Here is a 7,106-nt window from a genome sequence, read left to right as displayed (position 1 = left end):
AGGTTTGGTGGATCCGGGTGCAGATGCTGTCCCTGGTTCTTCACTCGGCACGGCACCCGCAGCTCTCTCGGCTTCGTTAGCCTGACTCCCAAGTAAGTAGTCATCATCAGGATAGATACACAGTTGCTTCCTAAGAGGCCACGTGGCCCTTCGGCACCTACAGCTTTAGAGCCCGTGCCTTGTGCCAAGACGCGTGCGGTGTCCCACCCGCCAAGACAACGTGAAATGCGCTCCGCCAGTGACAATCTAGATTGAGTACAATGTTTAGTGGCACTTAACATCTGCGTGAGAGGGAAAGACAGAAAGCGACAGAGGTTAGATTTAGAAAGAGCAGCTAGATGATTAAGAAAATAATAAAGCAAATTACAAGGTTCTCTAACATTACAGTACTCTAACTTGTGTATAGGCACCGACACAGTCAGACATTCATAATTAGAATGAAATTTCAGGACGTCTTTTCTAGCAGGGCATTCGGAAGAGGATTGGAGTTGGAAGCTCCAGCTTTTTCCCGCAGGAGCTGCCTCGGTGCTGGGCTCGGAGCGCAGAAACTGTGCCTCAGTTTTGGAAGCTGAGACTCCAAACCCAAGCCAAGTAGGTGGGGCTTAGAATCACAATCTTTTCTACCGGCCAGATTTACGTAGAGATTTTTAAAGCAGCAAATACACTTCAGTAACCCGTTAAGCCAAGCTCCCTGGTGGTCTAGTGGTTAGGATTCGGCGCTCTCACCGCCGCGGCCCGGGTTCGATTCCCGGTCAGGGAAACGCTACTTTTTCCTACAACCTAAAAAAGTTTTGCGATCTTAACTGCTTTTTATCGCGGATGCGTCATCCAATCATAAAAATTGAATTCGTTTTTAAACGCTATTTGATCTCAGATTTAAAATACGCCTTTTTTTCCAGCCCATGTACAACAGGTTCATTCCCTGCTCCTCAAAGCATCCTGCGGGGCCGCTGCACGTAGGAGAAAGTAAACATTGGGTTCCACCTGCTGGGGCCCTGGTAGGATACCTTACCCACATAGGAACTGGAGAGTTGGAAGGGAACACGGTGGAGGTCCTGTGAGATAAGCAGGGGAAGCCTGGTTAGAGAGGAGGGTGGGTGAAGAGGAAGACAGTAAGCAGAGTGGTGAGTGGGGAAATGAGGTACACTTCCTGTTGCAGTGCCTGTCCCCTTAAATAAACTAGAGTGCAAGCACATTGTGGGAGGAGAAGCAAAGCACAGAACGGCCTCTGTACATAATTACAACAGAAATGTCCAGAAGCAGAGCAGGGAGAGCCTTGGCCCCCAGCACACCAGGAACTGGCAAATAAGGCTGCCTATCACAGTTGTGTAGGAAATCAAAGGAGAATATGAGTAAGGTTTTGATTACGGCCTATTAATTTGGAAAGGGTACTGGTTGGGAGCACGGCAAAGCAGGAGGCACTGTTACATTTAGATCTGGTCTGAAGAGGTCATCCAAGTGAACTTGTCCTGTACAGGGAGTGAGATTTTTGACTAATATTGATAGATTTTGAGGAGATTCAGCTCTGAGGTGAGAACTGAAGGCCCAAGAGTGGAAATGCTTCCTAGGAGATGATTGAGTGCAGCATAAAGAGCCAAGTTTGCAGGCTTGACTTCCACTAGAGCAGAACTAAGTAGGGAAGTCTAGAGAAGAGTCAGTACAAGTAAGGTTCAAATAAGCCAAAGAAGAAAGAGTCTGGAAATTGCACTGTTATCTTTAATAGGATAAAGCATATTTCTCTTGTTGGTTAGTTGTTTTTTTTTTTTTTAACGTTTATTTATTTTTGAGACAGAGAGAGACAGAGCATGAACGGGGGAGGGTCAGAGAGAGGGAGACACAGAATCTGAAACAGGCTCCAGGCTCCGAGCTGTCAGCACAGAGCACGCCGCGGGGTTTGAACTCACGGACCCGGAGATCATGACCTGAGCCGAAGTCAGCCGCCCAACCGACTGAGCCACCCAGGCGCCCCTGTTGGTTAGTTTTTTAATGGAGTTTTATTTTATTTAGTCTTGGTGTCATCCTTATTGTGTTTCACCTATTTTAATTTTTAGTCAAATAAGTACACTTTTCCTAAAGAATATCATCATTTAGACACAGCAACACTGTATCACATTATCTACACATAGCACAAAGTTGCTGCTTTGTAGAGCCCGAATATTGTGCTCAATTCTGTCCTTATGAGAAACGGGGGAAATGCTGAAGGACCATTTGTAGAAATATTCCACATATGAATAGGTTTCTTAAAGGTAAAGGAATAGAAAGTGTTTAACCTGCACAGATGAAAGCAAAGGTTATTTGCTGCATACCAAAAATATTTTTATGGGCTTGTCAAATTATTTAATTTTAAACACAAAATCATCATCCATCCAGGGTTGGGCTGATGCATAACTAAATATAAGGATGCCTGAGAGGAACCAAGGGTTGTGGGGGAAAGAAAGGGCAGGAATTTCACCAGCATCTAGTACAGTGCTTAGTATATGGTTGGTGCTAAATGAATGGATTACTTAATCAATTAAACCAAGAAATAGATTGCTAAGACTTTACTTGAAAACTATCATATATATGTGAAACCCTCATAATTCTATTTCCGTATGAACCACAGTTCTGTATTTCCACTGACAGAAGTGGAAAAAGAATTAAACTGAGTCAATCTGAATGATATCCACAATTTAATGAGTTCTTTTAGATTCTGAACACTGAACTAAGCACCTGATCTATAATAATTGAGTCAATTCTTACAACAATTATCCTTGCTTTGGAGTTTAGGAAACATAGACTCAGAAAGTTTTGTAATTTAGTTGAAATAACACAAGTGTGTGGGGGAACCAGGATTCCAACTTGATTTGCCCAACCTAAATTCTATATTCTTTAAGACTCCCCACACTACAACAAATTTTCTGGTGGTACATTGGTATCTTCTTTAGACCAGTTTTTACAAATAGCGTGGCTCATGGAGAATGTTGCATAGAAGCAAAGAGGAATTATATGATATTTCAGGTTCTCTTTTAGAGGTATACTTGAATTCTTTGCATGGCAGATTTAGTGAAAATCAACTCTAGTAGTTTGTGGGGGTTACCAGATTCCAGAGAAATACGTGGAAAACTTTTAGTTAAGATATAAGTTCAACAGCAAACACAGTGTACTTGTGTTTATGGCTAAGCATGTTGATTTGTGAGAGTGTTTTTTTCCTTCACTATTATTTTTATATATTTAAAAATCATAGTTGCCACACCTCCATGTTGATCATTATTTTATTGACTTAAAAATGACTCTTGTGGGGCGCCTGGGTGGCTCAGTTGGTTAAACATCTGACTTCAGCTCAGGTCATGATCTCGCGATCCGTGGGTTCGAGCCCCACGTCGGGCTCTGTGCTGACAGCTTGGAGCCTGTTTCCGATTCTGTGTCTCCCTCTCTCTCTGACCCTCCCCCGTTCATGCTCTGTCTCTCTCTGTCTCAAAAATAAATAAACGTTAAAAAATTTTTTTAAAAAATGACTCTTGTTTTTTCATCTTCTTCCTTTAGTAAGTAGGCTAGAGAAAAATAGTATTTTCACATTAGTTACATAAAAGGAAAGCAACTTCAGTTTAAACCATGGACCTACTTGATTAGCTTTTTCTCCCAACTTATTACTTCCTCTGAATGTCTATACTATATGTAACATAATATATATTATTTTATATAATTTGCTACAGTTTTGTATAAGTTGTGTTTTCGTAAATTCCTTAAGGTCAGAGTTTGCCTTGCAAAGTGATAATCGTATCATTAGTTGCTCAAAAATTGTTTCTGTATTTTGGTCTTGGTAATTAGTGTGATGCCCAAAAGCTCTGAAGTGATAGTAAGCCAAAAGCTCCATGAAGGCAGGATCTTTGTCACATTCATTTTTGCATCCTGGGGGTTACGTCAGTACTTGGCACGTAGGAGCATTTCAAATGAGGATAAATGAAATAATGGAGCAAAAGACTGGAATTTGCACGTCTCAGAAGAAACACAGGTGACCGGTAATGGTTTTAAAAAGTATCAACTTCTTTTGTAGTCAGGAAATCAAAATCAAAATAAAAAAGATTCTGTTTACACCCATCAAAGTGGCAAAAATGAAAAAAAAAAATCTAACAATATCGAGTGCTGACAAGGATATAGAATAATAGACACTCTTACACACTAAAGGCAGAAGTGTGAATTGGTGCAATAAAATGACTTTGGAAGAAATTTGGTATTATCTGGTAAAGTTGGAGGTTCTCATACACAGCAAGACAATCCCTGGGAAATCCTTTCACAAGTGCCTCAGGAGATATATAGAAGAATGCTTACTGTGGCACCATCACAGTGGACTCAAACTGGAAGCAACCTAAATGTGCCTCAAGTAACTAAGGGCACCTGGGTGGCTCAGTCAGTTAAGTGTCTCACTCTTGGCTTTGGGTCAGGATCCTGTGGTTTTGTGAGTTCGAGCCCTGTGTTGGGCTCTGCACTGACAGTGTGGGGCCTGCTTGGGATTTTCTCTCTCTATCCTTTCCCTGCTCACACTGTCTCTGTGTCTCTCAAAATAAATAAATAAGCTTTAAAAAGAATAGTAGAGTGACTAAATATATTGTGGTATAATCATAAAATGAAACACTGCAGTGTAGTGAAAGCAAATGGATTACAACTCCTCTTATCAACATTATGAAGCCAAGAAAAATATGATTTAATTTTAAAAGCAAATGAAATACAGAATGATTCCATTTTCTATTAAGTTTTTAAATGCTAAATTAAAAATATTGTTTACTGGTATATCCACAGATGGTAAACTAAAGAAAAGCAGGAGAGTGGTCATTCCTGGTTCATGGAAAAAATGGAGGAAGGATTTGGCAAGAAATAAGCAGGAGTATTTTGAAATACTGGTAATGCTCGCCTGGGTGTGCAGAATTGTTAATTCTCATTTGATTATATATATATATATATATATATATATATATATATATATATATATATATATTATACTATTTTCCTCCATCAATTTGATGTTTAATTAAAATAAAAAGCAAAAAGGAATGAATGATATGTTTGGGCAAACTTTTTGGGATAATGGCATGCCAGTAATATTTAGTTTGAGGAAAATCTCACTCCTTTCAGTAGTTATAATCTGTAATGGTGCTTTTCTAAGTAGGGAAGTTCCAGGCATTTTGAAAATGATAAATGCAAAAATACACCACAAGGTGGCACCATAGCCTCAAGTAGCTCATTTAGGACGTATTTAATCTAAGAAACCCATACTCGCCTTGGCAATGTTGATATAGTTAAAATCTAGAGTTTATTGTATTCCTAGGGAGCAACAGAGGATTTTTATTCCTTTAGCTTCTTTATTCTCATTTCATCAATTATGCTTGATTTTACTTGCCAATATACTGTGCTATCAGATTAAAGTTTGAGGGAAGCAATTCAAATAAAGTCAACACAACAAGTACGCAGGTCCAGCTTATGACGTGTCTTCATTCATTCTCCATTCAGTCAGGCAGTCATATATTTGTTCATTTAACCAATGTCCACAAATGTTTACTGAGCTTTCTTTCTGTAATACACATATGTCAAAAAGGCCCTGGAGACTTAATATGAGCAAAACCAGTCACTACCATTGGCTTTTAGCGTGGTGGTAAAGACGGGCAATAATTATATAACCACAAATTTAAATTGCAACTGACAGATTCTATAAGAAGTATGTGATTCTACACTAAGGCAGTTGGAGATATGAGCAGAGTATTCCATCTGTTGAGATCTGAAAAATGATGAGTTATCTAGGTGAAAAGGAGAGAACAGAACGTTCTGAGTAGAAGGAACAAATTCAAGTCCTGGAATCAGGAGAGAGCAAGGAGAATGCCAGGGGCTGAAGGAAAGCCATTGTGGCTGGATGGCAAGTCAGAGGTAGTAAAATAAGGTGAGAGGGGCCTAAGGAGTAGGCAGGAGACAGATCTTGCATGGCTTTAAAGCCTGAGATTAAGGATTCTGTCTTCATATTAGGAGGACTGGAGAGCTACAGAGAGGAGAGTGGGTGTAGCGGCCTAAAGCCCATGCCCTGTCACTGGTAAACCAGTAGCTTTAGCAGTGTCTAAGAAACATTCTGCCCTAGGTGCTGGACAGTGGCACAGCTCTGTTCACCTACGTATGTGTGATTTGCTTTCTGATGGTGAAGGATACCATTTAAAGACAGTAATATAATTTCAATCTCAGCCATATTCATTAGATTCAAGATTTTTCTTCTAAAGAAACATGACTCCATTGTATTTATTTTGAATCAGTCTAAAAACCATTGTTTTTGAAGACAGAAAGCATTAAAGCATGATTTCTTACAAACCAATAGACCCATTCAGCTCATTCATAACAAAATAAAAACCTTTCATATCTAAAATATGAAAGGTTTGAAAGACGGGTACATGGATGGCTCAGTCAGTTGAGCATGCAACTCTTGATTTCAGCTCATGTCATGATCCCAGGGTCGTGGGACCAAGCCCTGCTTCAGGCTACACACTGATGTGGAGCCTGCTTAAGATTCTCTCTCTCTCTCTCTCTCTCTCTGTGTCTCTGTCTCTCTCTCTGTCTCCTCCTTCCCTCTGCCCTCTCCCCTGCTTGTGCTGTCTCTCCCTCTCTAAAATAAAAAATAATAATAATAATAAAAATAAAGCTATGAAAGAAAATGTTTATGGTCATGTTGTCCTAAAAAGAACTCTGTATTCGAAATCAGATCTGGGTCACATGACTGTGAGAAAGGTTATCTAATTTGGCTGGGCCTCAGGTTTCTTCATCTGCAAAATGAAGCATTGGTCTAGGTTATGTTCTTCTAACCCTGAAATTTTGTAAATCTGCAAATATATTTATATAAAGCAAAATGTACATGCGAATAATTTAATACAAAAAGAATAGGTGTTGGGCAACTACCTTGGTATGTATTTGAATAAAGTTGTGTGAATGGGGCTGAATGAGACTTATTTTGGATCTTAAGACATTTTCAATAAACTAAATTTTAATAAGCTACACTACCATTTATTGATAGTGTTCTATGTACCAGATCTTATGAAGATTATGTCATTTAATTCTCAGAAAATTCTTGTGAAATAGATGTTGTTTTTAAATCCTGT

General features: G+C 39.4%; 1 non-coding gene across 1 annotated transcript; it reads left to right on the top strand.

Annotated features, from left to right (window-relative positions):
* Nucleotides 1-688: 688 nt before the first annotated feature.
* TRNAE-CUC (transfer RNA glutamic acid (anticodon CUC)) lies at nt 689-760 on the top strand. Its single transcript has one exon. It is a non-coding gene; the product is annotated as a tRNA-Glu (tRNA).
* The last annotated feature ends 6,346 nt before the right edge of the window (nt 761-7,106 follow it).

This window comes from Neofelis nebulosa, chromosome 6 (assembly GCF_028018385.1).
Source record: "Neofelis nebulosa isolate mNeoNeb1 chromosome 6, mNeoNeb1.pri, whole genome shotgun sequence".
NCBI classification, from domain to species: domain Eukaryota; kingdom Metazoa; phylum Chordata; class Mammalia; order Carnivora; family Felidae; genus Neofelis; species Neofelis nebulosa.
Note: the sequence above shows the minus strand (reverse complement) of the source record. Positions and strands in the feature narration are given on the sequence as shown.